Source organism: Anopheles funestus, chromosome 2RL (assembly GCF_943734845.2).
Source record: "Anopheles funestus chromosome 2RL, idAnoFuneDA-416_04, whole genome shotgun sequence".
Taxonomy (NCBI): Eukaryota; Metazoa; Arthropoda; class Insecta; order Diptera; family Culicidae; genus Anopheles; species Anopheles funestus.
Window position 1 is genome coordinate 63,820,676 of NC_064598.1, and position 26,636 is coordinate 63,847,311.

At 39.0% G+C, this 26,636-nt stretch overlaps 2 protein-coding genes across 11 annotated transcripts in view; one reads left to right on the plus strand and one right to left on the minus strand.

Annotated features, from left to right (window-relative positions):
• Positions 1-4,936, minus strand: part of LOC125766131 (uncharacterized) — a 40,664-nt gene extending 35,728 nt beyond the window's left edge. Inside the window, exon 1 of the mRNA XM_049431805.1 lies at positions 1,700-4,936. The gene's annotated coding sequence lies outside the window, so the exon portion shown is untranslated. The remainder of the gene's footprint in view (positions 1-1,699) is intronic.
• A 6,643-nt stretch (positions 4,937-11,579) lies between these two features.
• LOC125766116 (probable G-protein coupled receptor 158) overlaps positions 11,580-26,636 on the plus strand; it is a 58,207-nt gene continuing 43,150 nt past the window's right edge. For 3 of the 10 annotated variants that reach the window (XM_049431780.1, XM_049431782.1, XM_049431783.1), the window contains exons 1-3: positions 11,581-11,978; positions 13,549-13,687; positions 23,778-24,430. The gene's annotated coding sequence lies outside the window, so the exon portion shown is untranslated. Of the gene's footprint in view, positions 11,979-12,639; positions 13,433-13,548; positions 13,688-23,777; positions 24,431-26,636 lie in introns of those variants that run through there. The other 7 variants (XM_049431784.1, XM_049431785.1, XM_049431775.1 and 4 more) reach the window with 6 other exon arrangements.

The window sequence follows — 26,636 nt, forward strand, 5'->3', positions numbered from 1 at the left end:
ACGGTGCCATGAAGGGAACCCACCTTACCCACCGTACCAATCATACACTGGCACCGGGTCGTCTTTGTATGTATGTTGCCCGGTTTCCTCAACACAACGCCTTTGGGATAAAGATAAGGAAAGCCAACCCGAGTTAAAACACAACACCAGTGAACCAAACACGTCGAATGAAAACAACGCTTTCCGAGTGTGGTCGTGTGGTCAACACTCGGCGGCTCAGGGTTGACCCTTTTGCCAGGGTCCATATCTTGCTTGTAAGATCCTGCGTTGTTTTTTTCTTCGCTCCCCTTTTTTCCCATTTTGCACGATGTTGTAAAGGCCCGGCCTCCGACAATATGAGCATCCGGCAACTGAGCCATCCGAACCGCCAATTGTCATTGCCCTGCAGCGAACAGTGTGTGTGTGTGGAGGCTGGTTTTTTCGTTACTGATTGCACTAAACTAGGCACGGGTGAAGCGGTTTTAGAGAAAATCCATAAATCACCATCGCGCACCACGAGTGCATGCCGACTGCATTCGGTGCACATGATGGGTTTTTTGCATCGTGATGTGTGCTTCTTGTCTTTCTCTTCCAACGTGACGGTATTTTTTTTCTCCCGCACATTGGAGTCTGCACACGAATGGAGTCATCCATAATCGGCAGCAAAATTATTCCATTACGAAATGACGGAAAATGGCACGAAGGCTTGTTTTGCCCATCTGCTGGTTGTGTATCGCTTTGAGGTAAATTTAAGTATATTTTTGTACATTTCTCGAAATATCTCTAAGCAATGAATTCTGTCTTAATTTTTTTCTTCCCCCTAAATATGTTACCCCTGTTCAACAACACACGATCGTAGCTTGTTAAGAGTCGTGATTTATTAAAATTTGTTCCACCTCAACTGCATCCCAACGCGCGCAGCAAACGTTAACATCCTGGGTCGCGGATCGGTTTCGACGAGCCAAAATCGTTGCCAGTTATAGCGTGATGTGTGGTGTGGGATTTGAAGAAATTTTATGGCTTAATAACCGTATCACTAGTAGCCGGACGCATATCACCAACAACGAACTCATTTTTCACGTAAAAAAAAACATGCACTTCAAACCCGCTCGTGCACACAATCCAAAGCCACTTCAAAACATCACGTTTCTCATACGGACGCATTCTTTGCTGCATTCTTTGCTTTCGTTTCGTTTCGCTTTCCCAGCTGCTTTCGCGTTACACTTTTTTGTTCCCTAATACATTCGCAAAACTGACCACCGGCGAGGGCCGGACGGATGAGGATGGATACACCGTGAAGATAATAAAACTTCATTTAATATTTTCCTTTTGCCCCATCCACGTTCGACTACACTTCACTCAATTTTTATCCATAAATCTCACAATTCCGCAATTACGTGCACGTTCGTAAACCACACCCAGTACCGGACTTATTTTTTTTTTTAGATGCGCTCAGCAACACACTTCCTTATCCGATTGTGATGCATTTTTCCATGATGTTTGATGGCGAAGGTTTCGTTACACTTTTGTATTGCCTAGAGCAGAGAACTAGAGCAGTACCGTGCTGTGTACAATTCTCTTTTGGCGTTTTTCAAGCACTTCACTGTAATAATTTCAACAAATCTTGTGCTTTAACACATGCAACAGCAGATTAATGATTTTTACAACAAAAAATAAAACACCTAACTTCACAAAACAAAACACTCCAACACTCACTTACCAGCTTCAAGCACAAACTGTAGATAAAACAATTAACTTACTCCATAAATACTAATGTAACCGCTTTTTTTTTTCAAAATACCGTCTTTACGTATACGACCACGCAACGAACCGGTGCTGCGTTTACACAAAGCTCCGATCGATCCTAAGTTTGGGAATCATCTGGCTGTGGCTGCTGCAAGATGCAACTTGTAAAGCTAAGAGAGAATTTTCCAACATGTTGATATTCTCGCATGCTCTCAGCCTGGTTAGTAAACCGGCTATGCTCATTTTTATGCTTTCTTGCTCTAAGTCCCTCTCTTTGGTCTCTCTGTAAAGTTACCAAACATGCGAAACTGGAATGAAAACAGAGAATAAGACCTGTTAAAAACCAGCTGTTTGAGCAAGTAACCTAAGTTTTCAGAGCGAACTGAAGAGAAATAGACTGATTAGAAGCAGTAAAACATATCATGATCACACTTCATTCTTCAGAGGTTTATGTAATTGAGGAATTTGGGTACAAATTTTTAAAGTTTAAGTGAAGCTTTAATATGTACCAACAAAATATCTAAATTTTTGGAAGACATTTTTCTATCAGAGCAAATATTGTTTCCGGGCTGCATTAATCTTTTGCTTTGCCGGCAAATCGTCCGTCACGAGTTTGATGGTTATTACATTCCCAAGCTCACCCGTTATCCAACAATCTGCATAACGTCATATATTAAATCTTACTTTATTCATATCTCAACCGTTAGGACGTTCTTATCCCGAAACCGGTAACCGTTGTCTTAACCTGTGGCAATCGTCAAACTAAACCGAAACCGGATACCGAAGTTCTCAACAGAATTATGCCTGCCTGCAATGTGCAGCGGACAAATTGTGCAACCTTTCCATGCTTCCGAATGGCATTTCCGAACGTCGGCGATATATTTATCAATCCGCGCAGATGACAGACGCAAGGGGAAGTTGCGATCCGCCACGATGTATGATGTTTATCTACATTGAGTGATGTTTGTATGATGGCGGAAAACGAGAAGCGAACTAAAGCGAGCTTAGATTGCTATCGACGAAAGCGATATTCATGTTTGATGGAAATAAATGTCATTGGTTCATGTACGCTTTTATTGATCTTTATGCGTTCTATGTATGCATGTGTGGACAAGTTTTATTATTATGCAATAGTTTTCAACAATTTATCATTAAAATTATAAATTGCAAGTTAGTTGATTGTAATAAATTGATCTTCAGATTTAAAGATGTGTACACTTCTACACTCAACTCATTTTAAAATCTTTTCATGTGATGTTAGCTTTTGAATTATTAAATATACAAAATAGCTTCCTGGTATTTTTTAAAGTTTTATTATTTATTCATTATTTATTCTACATACGATTTGTTGGACTTCAATATACTTTTAATTCCAATTAAATATCTTGTTACTTGCTTTTCCCTTCGAATCTAAGTCTTAACCTTAACGCTAGAGCTAATAAGCGTTTTAAGCGTTTTTCGTTCGTGGTTAAGTTCTAAACAATTTCTAAGAGTTGGAGTATATTTTATTGTTTATTGGAGATCGTGCTATAGAATATTTATATAAAAATTCAAGGTTCCACTACCTTAGGATTGTTAAACCCGAAAAAATAATGTGATGAAAATGAAGCGTTGCATCCAAAATGACTGATCCGGTACTTCTAATGTTAATGATAACGTTATTTGAAAGTTTCCAAATTCATCATCTTCCAATTTCCATTATGAAATATTCATCAGAATACGCCACATTAAAAGAAAATAGGTAAATCAATGCAGATAGTCATATAAAACTACAACAGCCATTTTGACAAAACTGCTGCCATGAAAATGTATCCGTTGACAGCGGCATCGAAAGATCGTCAAAAATATGGCTCATTACTTTGTTTAGGAAATTTAAAACACATGAATAATTTATCGTCACATCATCATGCGTACTAATTTCTTCCAATTAAATGAATCGATGTCACCCAACCAAAGCCTAATCCCTAAGCATCAGTCGTTTGCAAAAAAACCCCTAATAAATTATTTCACATCATAAAGCAAAGCTCAACCGCTTGAATGCTGATCGTGGGTGAATAATCTCCCTACGTTTTCGCATGTACATATATTTGTCATGCCAAGGTTAAACCGTTAGCGTTAAATTAACTCACAAAAAGACAACTTCTCCCAACAACGGGGAACTTTCCACACTTCCTTTACTCGCTTGATGAATGTTATTATTCTTCGGTTTTGTAAATGTTTCGTAGTAAACGTTAACTGGAACAACGTTTGCTCCACAAACTCACGCTCCAGTCCATTCCGTTCAAGGTGAAGGCGACAGGTTGAGAAATTAACCCTCCGGAAATGCTCATTTCGCCAGTTGGAGCTGGACATCGTTCTTCTTGCGGGAATAATTTCAATCATTCGGGGTGCTGAATTTGTATTTTTTTATCACTCTCACATTTAATGCGTTGAAAACCGTTTGCCGAGTGACACTCGGTGGGCGAAGTACGTTCACGAGAACGCGGTTTGTTTCGAAGCAAAGGAAGAACGCCCTGTGGTGGGATGAATTATTTCGAGTCAAATGAATTGAAACTGATAAAAAGTTGAAGCTTGAGCGATAAATGCAAACACGCCTGAGAATGATACGAGAAGAAGCCTCCGAAAGCAACAAGCCGTTTGATCCATTGGTGAAGATATGAAAATAAAATGCAACAACCAAAGCACTTTAGCCGCCCAGCCAGGCTGGTTTTGTTCCGGCATACGGCAAAGGGCGCAATAATATGTTCAAATAACCGTTTCCCCCATTGAGCCTGAAATTTATTTCCTCATTTTAAAGGATCTTTCTACGAGAACAACATCCAAAGGTGAAAAAATTTACCGAGAGATGCAATATCATGTTGATTAATTTGTTGCCGAATTACGCACCTTATTACTGGGATAATTTGGGCACATACAAACAATCGGTTAGAAGGCATTAGGATTAAGGTACGAAACTGAAAGTAACATTTTTCATAAAAAACGTAAGTAATCAACACTAGTTACAAATCAATAATGCCGAGAGTATGATTGGATGATCGTATATCCACATTTTGTTCTAATCATCTCTCATCAATGTAAAGAGCTTTAAGTTCAGTCTTCCTTGTTAGCATGCGGAAATGAAATTTGTTTTTTACTAGATAGAAAAATAATAATTTAAAATAATTTAACGAAAAACAGTATGCAATATTTTAAATAGTAATTGGTCCATCCTCGGCATAGTTCTCTTATTGATTGACCTGTAAAATTTAATTTTTATTTTCATCAAAAAAATTAAATACTCCTAAACTTTCAAACACTGCGTATATGGAAACTGAGTCATAAGCTTAGTTGCTTCCATCTATGCACGTGAGTAACTACGATCACATATTAATAAACGTAGAACCGCAAAGAACACTTTTCAGTGAGAGCTTTAAATTTATTAGCACCAAACCATCAATGCTGCTTTGTATTGCCTTTTTGTCCAGACATGAATGGGCTTTGGTTGTACCGTTTTTTTCTGCTCCTTCTTCCAATGGGTTGCCCACTAAACAAACTGTCCACCTTTTTACACCTCACTAGCAGCACCGGTTGTAACATTTTACGGTTCATTTTCGGCCTTCACCAATACTTCATCCGTTCGAAACGGACGATCAAAACTTCAAAGAACAACTTAAGAATAATCTCCCCCGGGAACGTAAAAGCATTCTCGCTGGATAAGTCCTAAATGATTGTTGGTTTTCGTTAGCGTGCGGCGGATGGATTGAAAATAGAATTTACAATAGAAAACATAATTATGCCCTCCGCCCTGTATCCTTCATCCGTGACTGATGTACGTCCCGAACACCCGTACGCAACTTGAGGCGCACCGAAAGGCTGCCTAGTTTCGGAACTGCCGATGAAAAAAGTGCAAATCACTTACGGTAATAACAACTTACATGAGCTCGCGGGCTGTCTCTGCTTCCAGAACAGTAGTGGTAAGGGCTACCGTAGACGAGAGTGATGAGATTATCGGTTTGATGCGTGTCAAACTTCACACCACACTAGGAAAGATTTCAGCAGGATCGAGCTATATGGCCTTTCTCTCGAAAAATGCTTGGCGTTATTACCAACAAATTTCTTTTACATTTGTAAAGACTATTGAATCCAACCTAAAAAAATAATTACTCAAATAATGCATTGCTCATAAATTATGTTGAACATATTTCGGTAATAGTTCTTCATATTCGTAAAACTTGCGAATAATTGGAATAAATAATTATTTATTTGATTAAACGAGGTACGAAACAGACCTCACGATCATCATCAATACAGATTTCAAAGTGAGAATAATTTGCGACCATGATACATATTTTGACATACGGCAACCTCTCGATTACCTCGCGCTATCCCAGCGGGAACCCATTTTCACGGACATTATCGCCAAACAGCGGGAGTGAAATCATCATTCACCAGCAACACCTGCCCGCGGCCACCGGTGGCACTATTAGTGTCGTAAAGCATAAGACTCTCCTGGCTGGCGGAACGCAAACTACAAGCTATGGTGCTTTTTAACGCTTGGTATTTCATCTTTTATACCTACAGCTACCTTCGGATATCCGATAACATTGTATGCTCGAGGAATAGTACGAGATGCAAACATTTCCAGCTTCGCTAAACTTCTGATTGGAATGCATTTAAAGTGTTGCCGTGTTTTCTTTCAGTAACGTTTGGTTGCCTCACACTCACGCGCTTAAGCCGCAAACCCTTATCGCAACTATTTGCTTTTCAAATTAAGAAAATTCGCATTCAAAATTCCAACTGCATGATATTGATCCTCGCCGTTTTAGAACCACCGTACAGGAGTTAGGCTGCGCACAGTCTACCGGAGGAAGGTATTTTAATGAGAGTTACCTACATTGTGCCTTTGGTCGTTTGTTGTCAAAGGTTATCGGATTTTCTCGACAATTAATTCCTGCCACCAATGTATGGCAGTGCTCTCATAGTCTTGTGTTGGCCATCAAGTCACGCTTTAGAAGGAATTGAAAGTAAAAAAAGCAATTGGAAACAAAATGATTCTTATAAGATGATTGAAACATACTTCAGAAAAAAATATATCTAAAAGATCTGCTGAAACGCTGAACAGGAAACGAAAGAAAAGCTGAACAGGAAACGAATAACCAAAATAAAATAGAAAATATAAGATTTTAGAACTTATTTTCAATATTGATAATCAAAATCAAATAACAATTTTATCAAATCAAATAAAAAATATTGTTAGCATAATAAGTAAAACAGTGTGTATTAACTTCGGTATATATAAAATTATATTCGGTATAGTTCATTATTACTGAAAGTCTCCATTTATAAACTAATTTATTTATTTCGTCGCGATTTGACTTTTATTTACCTTCAGCAGAATAGGACCTGTTCGAATTGTATTAGGTACCAATCCCGTCGTGTGAAAGAATTACCTGTGAAAGAACTGCTACCACAGCACGTCCGGTTTGCCCGAATCAATTTTATGTGATTGATTTTATGAACCAAAACTTTCTACCATTCCACAGGATAAATTAACTGATAATCTTCCATTCTAACGAGTTCAATCGAATAACTTTAACAGCTCAACAGCTGAGCTCGGATAGTAACACCGAGTCAGAAATATATAATTTCCACCAACATAAAAGTACTCTCCGGAAGTAGGCGGATGGGAGAAAAAGAGTTTAAATGACATAAAGCAAAGCCCTGTGCCCGTGTGAATCCCTTACCAGCTGTGACACACTTCAGCACAGGAAACGAAATACGATGGCAAAACAGGTGTTAACAAGATCGCCGCACTATGTATGGGTGCCGAGTGTGGTTTCTTCCATCTTCACATTTCCCTTTCTAGCAAAAGATGAAACAATCAAGCAAGCAATAGCCTTGGGGTAGCAATAGAGGGGTGATTTTAATAGTAGCACACAAAAAACACGACATCATACATGACTTATAAAACTCAGGGTGGAGCAAAGATCGTGCGTAAATATTTATTCCACATAGATCGAATATGTATGATAATCGTTACATTTGTAACGTTCCAATCGGTGAATGCATGTTAACCGAATGGTTCCACATTCAGCATTCATAATTCTCATTATTTATGGTATAATAATTCTAATACTTGTATTTAATAATGGTTCTTAAGTTGTAGTTATGAATTTTAAATATCTTTGTCAATTCTTTATAAAAAAAAATACTAAAATGTAGTAAACTTTATCCTTTTATTAAAACAGTAATGCTTTAATACGATGTAAGATTATATTTTTACTCGATATCTATTATTTACCGGATTGTAATAAATACCGGATATCCGTTTGGAAGCAACAGTTTAATAATATCTACTATTTCTATTTCTATTTCTTTTCAATTCAAATTAAAGATAGGCCCATAAACAAACCAAACCAACTGCAGGGAAAAAAGCACGAATAAATGAATGAAATCTCCATGGGATAGAATACCGCAATGCTAAGCATAAAGTGGGAAGAATCGCCCGTAATAAGGTTAATGTAAAACAAATGAAGCTTTGTCGCTACATGGGAAAACATGACAGAATCGAATTGAACGCATTAGCATACAAGTGCAGCGCCGTGCTCCGGATTCTAGCAAATGAAAGCAAAAAACAGCAGCATAATATACCTGTAATACGATGACAGCAAACAAATGTTCCACCGTGGCTGGTTCGTCGATAAACGCGCGTGCCCAACCAAGCTCGGAAACGTTCTCGCCATGATAATACAAACGTTCGACAGCTGTCTCGGTTGCCAATGTTTTCGCATAGTCTGTTTTTTTTTGTCTAGGTACAATACCTTTGGTAGCTAAATATGGAATTTGCTTCCCACAGAGTGCTCACCGTGTTGGAAGTTATTTGTTGAACAAATTGATTTAATGGCCTTACCGGGTGAAAGGAAGATGCTTATCTATCGGAACCACACAGTGCATCTATGATGCAGCTACGAATGTTAAGCAGATAAGCGAAGGTGTAAAGTTTAACTGCCGCTGTTATGTTACGATCGTAAACGAACTGTTCGCTGAGGAAGATAACGTCAGCACGCATGGTACTGAGAAAATGTTGATTTGAATGAAACGGTCACATCAAGATGATCTGGAACGCTAGAGGATTGCATGATGAAACCTACCTTATAACTAGTTCAGTAGTCATTTGTGACAGCAAAACAAAACAAGTGATTAAACAAGGAATAAAACAACTAAACATAATGTTGTCCTTTTTTCACATTCGTAATTGAATACACATAATTTTATTGTAACTTTATAAACACGTATTTCGAAGTGATTGGCGAATGCAAAACTTGAGTTTTACGATGTTAGTTGTTTAGTTTCCCCACCGCCAAGGACAGAGAATATCTAAGATATTTGAAAGATATTTTTTCTTATTTCTTATTTAATGTAAACTCAGTTTTACCATCACAAAACTAGACTGTTTAAAATTGAAGTCGTAATTATTCGAATGATTGAATATTACCAATAGGTATATCAACCCAACTAATAGTTTCGCCTAACTAAGCAACTAATCAACTTATAGTTTCGTATCAACAATGCATTCTCAGACTCTATATGTATTTGCTTTCCTCTCCCATAATCATCATGGTCATACAAGTCACTACTTAAAATAATAAAAAAAAATATATCATTTTTTTAAGTTAAACACACACATTATACAAAAAATACAGTAAAAACATGTAAATAAATAAATAACTTGTAGCAACATTTATCTAACTACACTTTTTACGTAACATAGCACATAGCACACGATCGCTTTTACCCAACAAAATTTATTTCTGCTGTTACAGATACTGGCATTTCGTTGAAAATTTCCTAAATAAAGTATTTGCAAAAAAGTTTATGAAAAAGAGGGACACATCAATAAAATTGGATCCATATATTCACCTAAAAGATAATTTACCACTCCATGCGTTCTGCCTGCACTCAAGCTTGCATTCAATATAGGAAAATATTATTCCGCTAGATGGCGCTGCTCTGTACATACATAACTATGCTTCTTTGCATTTAAATTTGTCCTTTCGAGGTGTGTGAAATTCAAAAAGCAGAAAAAAATCAATTTGTTTAAATGTTTTATAAACTGTAATAATATAACATTTGATAATTTTTTTATATTTTTATTTCAGTTCTTATAATTATTATTAGCATTGGGTTTGAATCTACCCTTTAGTATTTGAATATTTTAATTTTATTGTTTTGATTGATTTGAATTATTTTGTTTTCAAAGTAAAAGTAAGTATCTTACCTAAAGTTGATTGATAGGGATAGGCGTATTTGGAACGCACCTAACTATGTAACTATGTTAATATACTAAATATGTGTTATCCCATTTGACATATACTACTACAAGAATCAACACATATAAATATGTTGTCTAATGGAAACATTTTATTTGTAGACTAATTTTAAACTCTCAAAGTTTTTTTTTATTGAATTACATATTATTCGAGTTTTTAAATCATTGATATTTAATTTTTTTTCATAAATCGTTCAAACTAAACCACTTCAACCTACGTTAACGAAAGTTAACATCGTTTTCTCAAAATTGGTATATCAATCGAATCTACTTTTTTAATGTTTAACAATATTATTGCATCACGCATACACACATCAGCTGCTATTGATGCATACATGAACTTTTCATTCCACCCGAAAAGCACGAAAGGATTCTTTGAACCACGGAAGGTAAATCTGTTTCCCGCTAGTTTCACGCTTCGTCATGACTTCGTTATCATGTTCCACTTCTATACTTCTGCTCAATTCGCTGCTCTTCTATAGACCTGCTTTCCGCCAACCAGACAACACGGACGCGTAATACACCCTCAAAAACAAATCAATTCCTGTTTTGCTGTTCCGGTTCCGACACTAAGTTAGCTGAAGCTGCTGCTGCTGCTGCTGCCCGGTATCTGATCCTTTACGTCTATTCAAAACGCTCACCATGACGATTCTAAAGCATTTGTGTATGTGTGTATGGTTATATCCTGTTCTAAAACTTCCTCGTCGTCCTAGCAGTCGCCGTTGAATTCTGCACTTAGACAAGCAGTGGTGTTAGTTGTCTCCATCGATCTTTTTCTGGCGAGACCGACTGAACCGTTCGGCAAATTTCGTTGTGTGCAGCACAAGCTGACACACAAACATAGCTCATGGTGCACACCGTTGCAACCACGACTACTGATAAAGAACCCTCGGACTGTTCAAGCTGATCCAAATAAATGAATGTACCTTGTTCTGTTATCGATGAAGATACGGTGCGCGCGCATTTGTGCGAGAGAGAAATGTTGGATACACTGGAGCGTATACAACGTGAAAAATGTGAGCAAAGGTCGCCTCGTTTACACCATGGGTAATAATGGTTGATGCAGAGGTGTTTTCGAACATTTAGCGATTATTTAGAAGTTAAATTAAAAAATTACTACCTAGTATTTCATTATACGCAAGAATAGTATCGAAAAAAAACACGCTTACTGCTTCTAATGCAAAACAATTCTTTGTAAAGAGTGTTATTTTGATACATTGAAGGTATTTTTATCATCCTTGAAATTCAATAACGACACCAAAATTATTCTTCAGCATCAAACAGTAACGGCTATCTTTTTATGAAAAAAAAGGAAAACCTGTGTATGGCAAATGCCAGCTGCCGATCGGAAACACCGTCTAACTAACACCAAGCCAACCTGGTGCGATCTCAGCAACACAGTGCCGTGAAAACCCCGTGTCGTTTACGGTTTTCATCAACAAATACCACTCCAGATACTCTCTGTTCCATGTGGTGTTGGTGTTGTATCTTCAACCGACACAAACCCGAAGGTCGAGGCGGAGCGAGGCGAAAATTTTCCTTCGCCATCACGGCGATCCGACTCAGTTGAGGTGCGCTTTTCATCGAAGCAAGACCCGGGTCCGGTGCGCTGGAAATTTGCTGTGCGCGGGACGAGAAAAATCCCACTCATCGCGCTCTCTCCCCCCCCCCGCCTCTGTTGCTCGCGTACCGTTCTTTGTTCTGCACCCGGTCTGCACCTACTAAACCGGTGTTGCAACACTCGCCCGGCACAGGTGTGAGCTGTAAAAGACCGAATTCAAGTGGACACGAGTGATCAGCGGCTGCAACCGGGCAGCAGCAGTGGTGCATAAAGAAGTATAAGCCAACGGAAAAAAACAGCACGGTAGATAGCATAAGTGGAGAGAAGCAAAGGAAAAAAACGGATACCGTCCGCGAGTTCGATTTTCCACTGGGAATCAGTGTGGTGAGCATTGCTTTGGAGCTCCTCCATACAACCGTATACGTGGGGCTGTACGAGGCTGTGTGCGTGTGTGAATGTGTGCGAGCTTTATGCTTATGTGTTTGAAATTGAACGGGAGTGTTTATTGGCGATATTGTGTTTGGTTTTGAGCTTGTGTGCATTTTATGGTTTGCTCCATCGCCCACTGAATGGACAATTGAATGGTCTCCAGCTCCTTCCTATTTCTTCCCATTTATTTTTTATAGTCGATTTTTTTTCTCGCTGAACATACGATGCTTCCCATGGCATGAATAAACCTAGATTTTTCACTATACGCAATCGCTTTGTTCTCGTAATTTACTTGAATCTCTATTTTTGTAAGCCATTTACAACTGTTATGCCGAGTATGGTAAAAAATGTGGCCTACAATAGATTTGTTTCATAAGTACAAAAGTGCTACAGATTATCTTCTATTACTGCTATTCAAGCTCCCAAAAATTGTAAAACAAATAGCAACTCTGTGGGATTGTATTATTTAATCTATTCTTCACTTTATTCTATTCCAAATAATTTCAACATCGAATCTAAGCACAAACTTTTTTCCAAAGTATACAAATACTTCAATGCTTCTACCTTATGGCTTTATCAAACAATTTTAAACTTAAATATAAACTTAAATATAAATTAAAAATAATTTGAAAATTATTATAAAGTAGCTTGAAGAACATATTAATGATACTACATTAACATCTAAAATGATTTGTAATAAAGCTATAAAACAGGCAATTAGGTGTGCTAAAATTTCCTGATATTACAAAACTTTGTGAAATATAACTCTGTGTAAACTGATCTTATCTTGCACATGTACATATCTTTTCGCCAAAAGGTCCTTCTTGTGCCCGCCCCACGAAATTATATCGCAATTGAGTGCGTTTCCATATCCCTTCGTTCGTCCTTCCATCTTAGCAATAGACCCATTGCCTATCCCATTGCTCCCACATTGCTAGGCTGTGCTGGAAAGCCGAGTCGGCAAAGAAAAGCAAAAACCGTTTTACTAAGTGCCTACAGGCAATCGGAGACCCACTTCCTACAATAGCGTCAAAGCAGGCGAAGACGTTTAGCGATAGCGGGTTGATAGCAAAATGAAACGACGTTCAATAAAGGATTGTGTGCGTGCGTACCACGAGCGTGTTCCCTTCCAGGGTGGGTTTTGTGCTTGTGTTGCAATGTGGTGGGCTCGTATGTATGCATGTATGTGTGAAAATTTTGAGCCTTCTCGAGTGGTTAAATCAAAATCAATCTAGCGCCAAGTTTTGAGTCAACGCCGGAAGCCTAGTTCCGACCGTATCTTGTGAGAGGAATGGAATGAATGGTGTTAATTTAACCTACCTGGAATGTAGGAAAAGAAACGCGTCTGTCAAAAACCAAGGATCACTAAAGGTGTGAGAAAACTCCGAAAACACCGACCAAGTGCGTAAGTGAGTGACGGGCCAATCTTCAGCTAATACGGATTGTGTGAAAGTTACGACCTACTTACATAATATGAAACGTGTTGCAAAAGTGTTTCCATATTTAATTTTTTTTTGCTAAACAGATACGTATAAATTTATGATCTATTAGTGCACTAACAAAAGTGGGAAAAAGTGATTTTGTTTGCGATGATGGAAACTACAGTGGATTATTTAAAACAGTAAACGTTTTATTTATCACGAGTCAATGGAAGAAAAGTGTAGGTAAGTTATTATTTTTACGTTATTTAACAAAAATTCAATGACTTTTAACAACAAGTTTTAGTATCAAAAAGTTTCATGGTTCTTAAAATGTGAGTGTTCGGTCAATGCCAACATCACCAGAAAACTAATAAATTTTATTATTACTCATAAATTTTCAAAAGGACTCATTTATCTCGTTGTAGACATCAATTTCTATCATCCTTCTAGCAACAAAAAAAAATGTCCACACGTACACACAGACACACAACCTAAAGCCACCCAAGTGCTTCAACTCTCTGGCTCATCATTTATGACACATCGTCAACATTAGCAGCATTGTTGATGAACCGTAATAGAATCAAGAGAAAGGAAAACTAGAAAACTAGACCCACTGGACGGATCTGTAGCAATCAACGTACGCATTGTCGTCATCCTGCCACCGAAGAAGCTTTGCCCGAGTCGCCTGTTTACACTTCATTCATCGACCTTTCCATGGGTTCGATTTTTGGACTCATCCAAAATGTCCTATCATATTTCTTCGCACACTACAGCACATCACATGTCGCCTGTAGATGTCCTTAAAGAAACCTTAACGCAATATTTTCTATCTCGGCGAGAAACGAACCATAGCTCTACGCTTGCCAGCCATCTTAGCCGTTCGCTAAAGCACCCCCCCCCGGAGGGCCAAAGTGAATATACCATCGGCCAACGATAAAAAATGCTTTTACCATCCATTAAGCCGAACAGGGAGGAAGCCACATTCTTTAATGGCATCGGTTCGGCTTCTACTGGAGAAAAAAAAACCATTGGTCCTGGTACGCGAACATCTATTTTGCTTCTATTTTTCTTCCTTCCCATGTGCAAAACGAACGATGGTGAAGCCGGTAAATCTAAAGGCGTACGGAGAAGAATTCGATTGGCACCGAACGTTCTGGTCTCTCGGGTCCTCTGGCAGTGGATGAAAAGTGTTGTGCAATGTGTAATGCCACGCTTGGATAGATACATCCAAACTTATCAAAAATTAACATCGAACCTAATGGGCTCGTGATTGAGTAAGGCAACATCCACTTGTGCTGCCGGGTAGTCAATTGAACACGTGTTGTGTCGTACACAGCGTGATTTTATTTATTTAGCTTTTCTTATCACCAACGGTAGTACCGGCACTTAACGTGAATCAATACATAGGTAGGCCAATTCAAAATGTTTTTGATGTGCTATAACTATAAGAATCGTCTGATGGTCTGTGGAACCATCGTAGACGAACCAACTCCCAATATACATAATACTCCATTTGTACAAATCAATTTACTTATGGGAGATATTGCAACAAACCTCTTTACATATCATTGATTTCAATCATTCCATAATACGACGTCCTTGTCAGATTTACTTAATGCCTTCAGCTCATACTAACGGCAAAAGCATTTCAAAGCATCGCCTGTTAAAGAAACAACGGTTTGCTTCTGCACTGCACAAACCAATAGCAATCCAACAGTAATCGAATGTCAACATATGTCAAGCTAATCCAATCCCAATCCAACTGGCATTGAAGGTATTATCAGCGTACAGCTGTACGGTTGAAAGCTGCAAGATTTCTTCCAATACCAACTTCTCAGAAGTGTTCATCACCGCCTTCGCACCAAACAAACCTACGCACCAACAGGCGTATCGCATAATTGTCGAACGTGATCCAGCATCCGGCCGGTCCAACCACCGAACCATCGTATCTACGATTCGATTAGAAGTACAAAAATAATCGATAGTACTCGGCATACCCTTTGCATCTGCCCTTCGTCAGATGGAACGAACTGCACACGGCCATCGGGGATCGGATTAATGAACAATAATCCACTTACGGACCAAGTGCGGACGCGGCAGAACGTCCGTGGCAAGCCCATTTCTTGCACCACGGGTCGGAGACCGGCTTTCGCATTTTCGCTAGATGCTGGTGGGAGTGCGTTGCCTTGGTTGGCAAAGCAAAAAAACTGTCCTACGCACATTCGTGTCGCGATGCCAAAGCAAGCTTCAGAAATCAATATTCCACAGGCAACTCCCAACTGGAATGCTCCCATTCCTTCCCATTTGCAGAATAATCGTTAGGAATCAATACGGCGAACAGGGAACATAAATCTGAATTCTATGCTATATAACGTTTGCCGTGAAGTTGCAATAACATGTTAAAAAGAAACACAACTTGGTACGAAGTTTAAGGAAAATTGAAAGTACTTAGTTTTGTCCATATGAACATGAGTTAAGGTAAACAACGACCGATAGGCTATGTTTCTGAAGCTAAAACACCCATTTTGCTTGCGATGTATTAAATAGCACTTGACATTTAACACAACGTCCCAAAAGATATTTGAAAGTTCGTAAAATTAAGCTACAAATAAGTACAGTGAAACGCTGATTATCCGTGTTCATAGGGACTCGGCCCTAGCCGGATAAACGAATATCACGGATAATAGTGTGTAATGTGAGAAGTTTTTTTAAGCATGGTTTTAATTTGCATGATTGTTAATTGCACGTTGCGAAATAAATCGATCAAACTTGAGCAAATTGTATCCTTCACATTCTCTTCTTGGTATAACGACCTTAGAGATTATCCCGGCCCTATTTCTGGCATACTAGACTTATTTTTACTACGTGGCCGGATAGTCAGTCTTTGCTCAGGGTTATGGTACGGATGGGATTTGAAACCCGGTCTTTTCGTGTGGAACCGGCGTCGTTAATCCTTTACTGTTGAGGCTTTCATTACTTGGCATCATCGGTTTTGCAGTTAATATGTCAATTCGCCTTTACAACTGTCATTTCAGATCGTTACCAACAGTAGTGAATATTAACTTCATTTTTTGCTTCGTGACTTGCTGTAGAATTATTAAATCATTGTCATTTTTAATAAATTCCTGATAATATGTTAGCATTAAAAAATCACTGACATTAATAATTCAACAATTCATGTAGAACATTTTTCACAAGGAAACATGCTCAGTAAGTGTTTACTAAATCATTATACTCTACTAAAACTCAGGTTGTTTGTACACTGTACTTACGTTACGTTCTTTTACATAGCCGTTTAGACAAAAAAAAACTAATATTGCTTGTGTTTTTTCGGATTAAAACGACTACTGTCGCCCCAAATGCCTTGCCGACAGATTGTACTATAACACAAGGAAAGTACTTTCGACGAAGCCTTGGCCAGTCTTTCGAATCGGCACGCCCATTTCGACTACGAAACAAGCAAGGACAGTCCTTTGTTCAATATTCGAGTGCTGCTCATAGAAACGCGATCCACTTTCACCTCATACGCGTTCCGTTGATTCGTTCCCGTCTGGTTCAAGCCGTTGTTGTTTTGCGCACTGCATGCCTCTCTGGTTCGAAACCGTGTTCGAAAGCACTCGTTCACGTTTCGTTCCAAAAAGAGCTTTCGCTGGATGCTGGATGACATCCACACGCCATATTTCAAGACCGTCTGGACAAAATTGACGGTCTTTTGAAGAGAAATCTCTCGGTTTAATCTTGATGACCAAAATGCAGAAGAAAATAATGTGGTACAAAAGAAATGTTAGCGATCCTATAAAATAGGACGACAAAAGGCGGTCGTGCAAAGGACCTAATGGAATGGATGGCGTTTGATATTTCATAATCATTTGTAATGAAATAACTGAACGAGTGTTCGTTTATAGCTGAAGCAATATAAAATGGAAAACATGTGCTCCAATTTAACGCAGTAATTATTGCAAGAGTTTCTTTGGAGGTGCACAAAATATTCGACATAAATGCTCCCCAGCTTCCAATCCAACACATTACACAAAACATTGAAAATTTCATTAAAAAGACTTTCCACTTAAATTCCAACTGAAGCGTTCCGTCTCCAAACGATAAGGGGTTTCTAGCTATCCATTGTAAAAAAAATCCACCACTGCAAAGTTCCAACAGAAAACAAACATTAAAATATTCAAATTAAGGTTGTACGAAAGCGTACACAATTAAATTTAAACGCTTCGTTGGATGTTAACACCGATTGAGCTTCTGTCATAAAAACATATCTGCTTTTTTCATCACACCACGTTTATGGGCTCAATCCTTTGAAGGTCGTTCAGCCTCATTACATGCAATGACATTAACGGCAATAGCTTCCGTTCTGTAACCTTGAGCACTTTCGGTGAATATTTCCTAGTTAACGGCATTTTCTTAACGATCGGCTATCTTCGAGAATTATGTGGCAATCGGAAGGATGCGTTACCATATTCAATTTCCATTTTCATTCCAGTCGTACAATTATCCAACCGCTATAAATGTTTCCAAACCGAAGAGGTTGATTTATAGGTCTCTTGGTGTGCGAATGTATTAATTGAATGGGATTTTCAAATAACCATTACACAGAGCTGATTGCCTCCAGAGACGATGGCGAACTATTGTGACATATTTAGGAAAGCACAACCGGCGCCGTTTACAATTTTCATGCCCATTAGTGCTCATTTGAGTGGTAGGAAGTGAAACGAAACTATCCTGGTCAGGAATGTATATTTTTTGGAGCAAATCATCCACAAACCGAACGCACACACGAACCAAACTTCCAAACCAAGTCTCACCACGGACTGTAATAATGTCATAAATTGCCAGCGACAGATGTTTTGCAACACCCTGTGCGTGGCACCAAAATATGCGCTACGTTTTCGGCGGATGATGGCGAAACATATCAGTGGGTGAGGACGCCCATCGGTGTTCTTGCTTTACTTTTTCTTCAACAAACCTTTCTTGGCACTCATCAAGAAAGGCAGAAAATGGTTATGACTTTATTTAATGGCCATTCTTTCTTCCTGCCTTACCATCCAAATTTGTACGTTTTGCGAATGTTTGCCAATTAACCAGCGACAGTATCGATGGTAAAGTCCTTCCGGTGAGTGTGCGTTAAGCGGAAAAGTTACTTACTTGCGCTTGGGCGGACCCAATCGGATTCCAGTTCGTTGAAAGCTAGTCTGCTTTTCTAGCTTCGCCATGGAAGCTTGGAGAAACTGTTTCCAAGTTAACGTACTAGGCTCATTACAAGTTTGGCATGGCTCTTTGGATGTTTTCCTTGTTTTGCAAATGGCTAGATATTTTTTTTATACGTAACTTCGTAATAAAACATCACTTTGGAAATATTATGTTAGTTGGCATTTATCTGGAATTTAACTTACAAGCAAATACGTTTTGCCAATAATGTTTTCAACTTTTTTTGTATGAACAACAAGAGATAAACAAAAATGGCTAGAAGATTCAGCTTCTTTTTAAGTATATTCTTCGACCTACATCACGTATCCTTTTCTTTCTGTGCTTCTGATGGTCATTAATTTGCCAATATTCATTGCCCATAATTAGATACCGTGCCGTGGTGTAATTATTCTTTCCCTTGAACGAGTTAACTTAACTTGTGGCATGCGAACTCGAAAGCAGAAATGGACAGCAAGCGTAAAAATCGCCCACGAACCCCTTTGGACCGATTCGAACCATGCACGAACACAGACGTGATAATGAGAATGCACAAGTGGTCTAACGGGGAACGAAACCGGCCAGAAACCGGCCACGATTTCCACCTTCAGATAACACTTCAATTTATTGCGACAACTTTACTACTTTACGGAAATGTGCCTGCTGGCAGACACGGTGGCTGATGAGAAGGGAGTTGAAAACAGCAAAGGAACTATTTTTTGTTACACGCTAGGCCTCATTTCTCGACTCCTGCTGCTTGCCAAAGACGGTAAACGGACGAAACAAAACGACAACCGAGTAAAACACCAGGCGTCTCCATTTGCGAAACAACATGAAACCTGAAAGGCCGAACAGTTCGCCTTAACGTAAACCAGTGAATTCGTAACGAAAAACACAAAACCCATATAAACCCTTTTTTGGTTCGCTACCAGCTTCTATTTAGCTGCATAGTTTATCGTGTAATTTTATTTCCATTTATTTTTATTGTGCCACCCTCCCCACCAACCGGAGCGTTATTTTTCTTCCCTGAAGCGGGAAACACATTTGCCACATTTTCAGTTCCGAATGACATTTACCCCCACTGCAAAATTGAACTGGGCGTGATGAAGCTGCACTGTTGCCTCATGCTACCTCGCGTGCCAAAATTTTCTCTGATTGTTGCGTTCGGGTATCGAATGCTGGAATCCACCAACGTACAACACCGACAGGTGTAGAGACATGGTTGTATGTATGCGTACACCATATACAATCAAGAAGTATACGCAATCATATATTCAGAAGGATAAAGAGAGATGAATGCTTGATTGTATCCTTTTCTAGATGTTTCACTGGTTTATCGATCTCAGCTCCTACAATCGAACGGAACCCAAAAATGGAGAATGGAGTTGCAGGTGGGTGTTTATATGGGAGAAGATTGAGATTTTCACGAATTCTCGACGATGCATAGACGATTGATATGCCAACATACACAGTGGGAATTTTCCTAAGCGCCTAAGCGAACAAACACCGTACCATACATTGCCCCAATATTCGGTTTCGTTCCATGCTTTTCTGCACCGTACTGCCGTGACATTCGATTTGAACTCACGACATTCAGTGTTCAGTCCTATTCCTCAAGCCGGGTGGAGTTGAATCCGTGGAAAATAAACCAATTCTTTTTTTTATAGCACGCAAGCGAACCGTGACAAAACTGTTGCTTTGTTGCTGCGAAGCAACAGATGTCGCGACCAGGTCGAATGTAACAGTGCGTTCTCCAATGCATAGACCTACGTGGAAGGTTTGGAACTACTGTAGCCACAGCCTTATTTCCGCCAACTCGCTCCAACTCATGTAAATCGAGAAGTCCTGCCAATAGAAGAGCAATTCTGTCCGGGAAGCAAACATGGCTGAAGAGTTAATGCTATTTATAGCATCGATTTGTTCTGTTGTTGTATCGGTCCTAAACCACTTTATTACCGGGTTCTCGTACCATGGAAGGACATTTGCTCCTGCACGCATACTACGACACGAACCAAATGTATGTAATGCATCGATTCTTAGAGCAGGGAGGACCGAAGAGAAAGAACGTGCTGTTTTATTTTCAACATTGATGGAAAAGTAATTTGCAACGCTCTGCCGGAAACAGAGAGCATTTGTGAAAGGCAAAAATAGTTCAAAGCAGCTCGATAAAAAATCAATGGAATGCTCTACCCTAAACCAAACGCGAACGTGTGTGTGTGTGTGTGTGTGCGTTTAGGGATTATGTTTTTCAACCCGCGACACACACTTTGTTCGGCCGACGATTTGCTAATCCTGGCAATAAATTTTCATGAGCAACTGACACTTGGGCCAAGGTATTGGTCCATTCCTGGTTGGGTGCTTTCTTTCAAATGCTTACCGCGTCGAATACCCTCATTCATGTCATTTCACACAAGCCGTATTGACAGCTTGGTACTTTTTCGGGAATTTTAACAAGGGACCGAATAATTTGTTTGAAGGATTAATAAATCTGTGTTTGCTAAATTTATGTGCTTTTCACCTTTCACGCTAACGGGAAAGTAGAATGAATTTACCGTTCAAAAATTGTATTATCACTATGTAGCTCCGTTATGCAAGACAATGTACGTTTATTGAACTTTTAGTCAACTAGTGGAAATTCCTTGTTTATTTGTAATATGACACAATAAGATGAGCTGTGTTTCTTATTCAATTCTAAAAGTCATTTATTGTTTATAAACCAAACTAAGAAAATTTAAGCATATGTTTCTTTTAGAACACCAGTCTAACCTAGTTTATGTTTCATTGAGATCTGATTCGTTCTAATGATTATTTACGTAAACTTATAGCGTCTGTCTTCGATTCTCCAAGTCGCCTACGTAGCATATCCATCATCATGTGTAGACGGGAATGATAATTAATTGAGCAGGCCAAACAACGGTTTAAATGGTCAATGATTTGATCATCATTGGGCCCAACATTACATTAATTCCTAATTAATCCCAATAGCCTCTCCTTTGACCCTTATACAACTTTCCCCGAGAGCGTGTTTGTATGCTTTTCACCGATTTAGCATCTATCTCTGAGGTAGGAAATCAGCGGACAACACGTCTACCATAGAACGGCACCATTACCATTGACAGTTTATTGCCTCTTTATCGAAAAGGGTTGTCATGGGGCATGCTCCACTCTCATTACTAATAAACGATCCAAAATAATGCTACCTGCTGCTGATGTCCGTCGGTGTCTTGTTGGAAACAGAACTCGAGAAGGGCAATGGACTCTTTGGGACTTTTAGCTTGTAGACCATAAAGGCAAACCTACCTACTTGCTCGAAGCTTTTGGCAAACGTATGGCAACAGATTGTTTGTGATTTTCAGGAAAAAGTATAAGCGTATAGCTACTTCAATTGGTCTCTTGACATTTGCATGCATTTACGATGCTGGAAACATCATTATATCATGAGGGACATTTTCGTTTGTAAATTCGTGATGGTAATTCGTTCTATCAGTTAAGTGGGTACTTTTATCATCTTTCGATAAAAGATCCTTTGACCTAGGATTCTACGAAACATAATGCTGATAAAAACGTGTCATATTTGTGAATTGAGTTTGGAAAAGAGTTTCTTTAGGATATGTAAACCATGAATATTGAATAATGCATGTATTAAAAATATTTCAAAATGCTTATATATTTTTTGGAAAAACTGAACTTTTTTTAAAAATATAAAGGTATATTTTTAGAAATATAAATCTTAATTGGGAAGGCATTACAGTCAGTTTTCAGTTTTTAAAGATATGTAGGTTTAAAAATCTCCAGAAAATAATACATCATACGATGTACGTCACCGAAACATCAACCAACATTCAAATAATTGACTTCATTCAAGCACAATCTCACATCAGCTCCGATCTGAAGGACCTGCTTCTGCTCAACCGTATGACCACAAACACCATCCACACTCCATTGGCCTTCCCTTTGTTTCATACTCTCTCTCTTTCCCTCGGAAAGAGGGCAACAGGCAACATCTTGAGATTGGCAGTTATCAAGATTCACGTCACTATCATTTAACCTCTTTCCTGATTTCTTCCTCTGCACGAGCAAAACACCACTGGTGTTTTGGTCACATTTTTTCACTCATTGCTCTCAGGCTCGTTCAGGAGAAGAAGACAAAAATACCATTGCAGACGTGGGATTAGAACCACTCCGACCGAAAGGCACAATCATGCTACTCCATACTCCGTAAGCTACACAGCTCGAAAGCGATGATGCTCGCGTAATAACAAAATCGAGCTCCGATCGGAAAGGATATAGGGTCATACGTGCCCCACATACATATATACCATCTATACACTAGGATTACGTTTTGGGAGCTCTGCTCTCGTATCCACTGATGGGTGTTTTTTTCTTATTCGATTTGTTCCCTCATTCACAGTGTCAAGACTGGCTCACGTTCAGTGTTGCAGAATCATCACCATGAACTGCAGCACTGAACCCATCCTTTCCCTGCTTCCCCGTTTTGCGTGATATTGTGTGCCAAAGTTTATGTGTATACGCTCGAATTGAGGCCAACGCCAAAAGGCATCGTGCATCGTGCAAGCAAAACCATGTCAATGTCCTCCACGTCGCTTCACTATTTTGCTATTCAGTAGCCGTGCGGCGATTCGCCACCGAGCACAAGCACAACAGTTATCGTACCCGTTTGGGAGCAAATGTTTTGAGTGAAGATGCACATTAAGATTGCGCCGTGAATCGGATCACGCCAATTTGGGGTGCCGTCGAAGAAGGGTACATGATTCGCTTTATTGTTATGATTATCGCTAACGAGGAGCTGCTCGAAATCAAACGTAAGATGCGTACGTAGAACTAGCAGTACAATAAAAATCGTTATTATTTTTTGGAATCCGTACAACGCGTGGATATTGAATGCAAAATTATTCACTTCGTATCTTTAATTTTGTAAAAATGTAATAAAAATGTAAATAAATTGAAAATCTGAAATAATTAGTATTTTGTTTAAAAAAATATGAGTCCTTTTGATGCTTTTTCTATCAGTATTACTTAGAGTTTAAAATGTGCCGTAAAACGATTATTTTTGAGGAAAATTTATTTTAATAAGACTTTTATAATTGTGTTACATTATTTCTTACTTTTTCTTTTACAGAGCATAACACTGCACCCTGTGGATTATTTACCAAAGGTAGCTGTTTGAGCGCAACCGCAATACCATCGATTTGCCATCGATCGTTCCCATATGCTCTATTTGCAAACACCTGATAGCCATTTTCCATCAACAATTTCTCGAAACAACGAAAAACGATATGTGTGTTGCGTCGAAGCAAGTGTGTTCAATACATTTCAACGCATTATAACATCTATCCATTGGAAGTGAAAAACCTGTATAGGAACAACATTCCTAACAAACCGTACTGCTATTCACCCGAATAGCAACTGGACTTCAGCTTCATCAAAACGATCAAACGACGAATTCCGGTGGAGCGAATCGAAGGTGACTTCAAAATCTTCTTGTCTTGCCTCGTTGACGTGCTCGTAAGGTTCATAAAACACATTTCAGGGGGCAGTAAAAATACACACACACACTTTCGCATTGACCGACCGCATCGAGAACAGCATCCACTCGAGCAGTACAGCATTCGCAGACGTTCGGCGTTCGCACAAACTTTCCGAAAACATACAGATACATCGTACGAAAATAAATCAAATTCCGGTAACGATGCCGACACCGCTGGACAGTGGACGGCTTGCGGTCGGTTCAACAAGTGGCTCGACCTTAGCGTCGGATCGAGCGTGAAGAGGGTAAGTGTTTTTCTTTTCCCACCTTTTTTTTCGGTAACCCCTGTTCTGTCACTCCCTGCCTTACTACACACGGTTTGTATTGACTATTGATTCTCTACCAAAAATTCCTTTACCAAATGATGAGTGTTTGGATTGTACCGCTTATTGAGGTTGAGCGATTTTATTTATTTATCAATCGGATCCCAATGCCAAACTCTTGTATTGAGCAGTATTAAAGCGGTCGTTTTTGATCTATTAAAAACACACAAAGTGAAAAAAAAAAAACAAAATTAACAATGATATTAATAAAAACAAAGGGACAAAAATATTAAATGAAATAATTAATAAAATAAATTCTCACTTAAATCGTAAAGCCAATTAGCAACGAGCATTCCGATTTGTCCGTAATAAAAAGCTTTTCCCATTCAAGAGTTAATCTCGAAGACACTTTGCAAGAAAATGTGGCCAAATGTCTGCTAGTTAAGTTCCAAGCAATTGCAATCATAAAAATAATCATTCCGTCGTTCAGCCCCATCAATCCTTTGCTGAAGGGTAGTAGCGTGCGAATTTCATTGCCCATACCATTTCTCATGCCCTTTGCCCCTGCCCAACCACAACCTTGGCTGATCTTATTTAATGTATGTTTATTTTGGCATCACTTGAAGTAGATGCACCAACACCACCAACAACCACGGCACGGTTGTTACGACGGCCAAGATTGGAAATTGCTTTTAATGCATCATAACGAAAGGTTTACGGATGATTTTGCTCTTTCGCTTGCTTTCGTTTTTATTTCAAATTAGGATTTGTTTGCAAGTATTTTGCGTAAACAAATCGCAACAACGCTTTTATTACCTGCGCACAATCATAAGCCACCATTACTCTCCGTTGGTCATTTTTTCGTTTCATTTCGAGCTCCAATCCATTGTGCCATTAATGCACGATGATGGTAATGTGCGATCGTAAATGCGCGGAAGTGCTTGATATATTGTTGGACTCTATTTTTTAGGTAAAATGTCTGTCTGTGTGTGTACCTTGCTTTTCTCATCGGCCAACAGCTAGTAAACAATGGGAAGGAAAATTTAGGTCATCTCCACCCTGTTAGTGGATGGCTGCAATGAATAGTATACGTGGAAGTATCAACCATCGCTTGGATCATTCGTTGCATACACAATCCACGAACAGATCCAGTCGCTCTAAAGCAAACTCGACGAAAAAACCTGGTGGCCTTGCGGAAGCGTGTTATGATTTATCTAAAAAGTTACTACCGTACTTGTGAACGTGGCTAACGGAACTTCATCTAAATCAACATAACCACACGAAATGCAAATCCTGCTTGTCCGCCTAAGGAACGAGCATTAGAGCCGAGGGTTTTTACACCGTTTTGGGAATAAAATACGATTCAGTGCCACATCGCAAACAGTGCGCAGTGATAATGAAACGGATCATTTTTCGTTGCTTACGATTCTACTTTTCCACTTCCACCCACCATCTTCACGGTCTTCTCCAACCAGTTTTTTACCTCATTTCTGCATTGCTTTGGGGCGCTAAGAACGGCTCTTCGACTGCTGTTGTTTTATGTGTGGGGGTGCCGTGCTTTATGTTTTATGCTTTATGTAACGAAAAACGAGAGGTTTGCTGTTGTGTTAAAAGCTGAAAACGATCATCCAGGCGAACTAACTTTTTCCTGGACGGTTGTTTTAAGCCACCGATGTGGACTTATTGCAAAAGTTCAACTTGATAGCTCTCTGTATTTATGTGCGGAAAAAACTTACATATCACCGTGGCTAAACTATGCAACTGAATGTAAAACACCGTTGATGCGTATAATCGTATGTCGTCAAAATTATTCTCTTGACAGTGAAACTTTCAGTGATAATGGGAAACAAAACGAACATTTGCGTTTGTTTGGGTTAGTAGAAAGCAAGTGAATTGCTTTCTGAAGTGGAAGAAAAAAAAGCTTGTTTTGGTATTGTTGAAGCAAGTCATAAATAGAATTTAAATATTTATCGTACAGCTTAGTCTGGAACAGTACGGAACAGGAGGTTCATTTACGTGGACTCTAAATTACATTTAAAATTCATGAGAAGAGCGAAAGTTACAACCATTTATGTAAAAAATGGTTTAATTTAAAGCTGTGTAATGAAATGATGCTGTGTGGATGTAAAATCCGGTAGATTAATACCGGAAATCGGAGGAAGAATATTCTCTTACCTTCCTTACATTT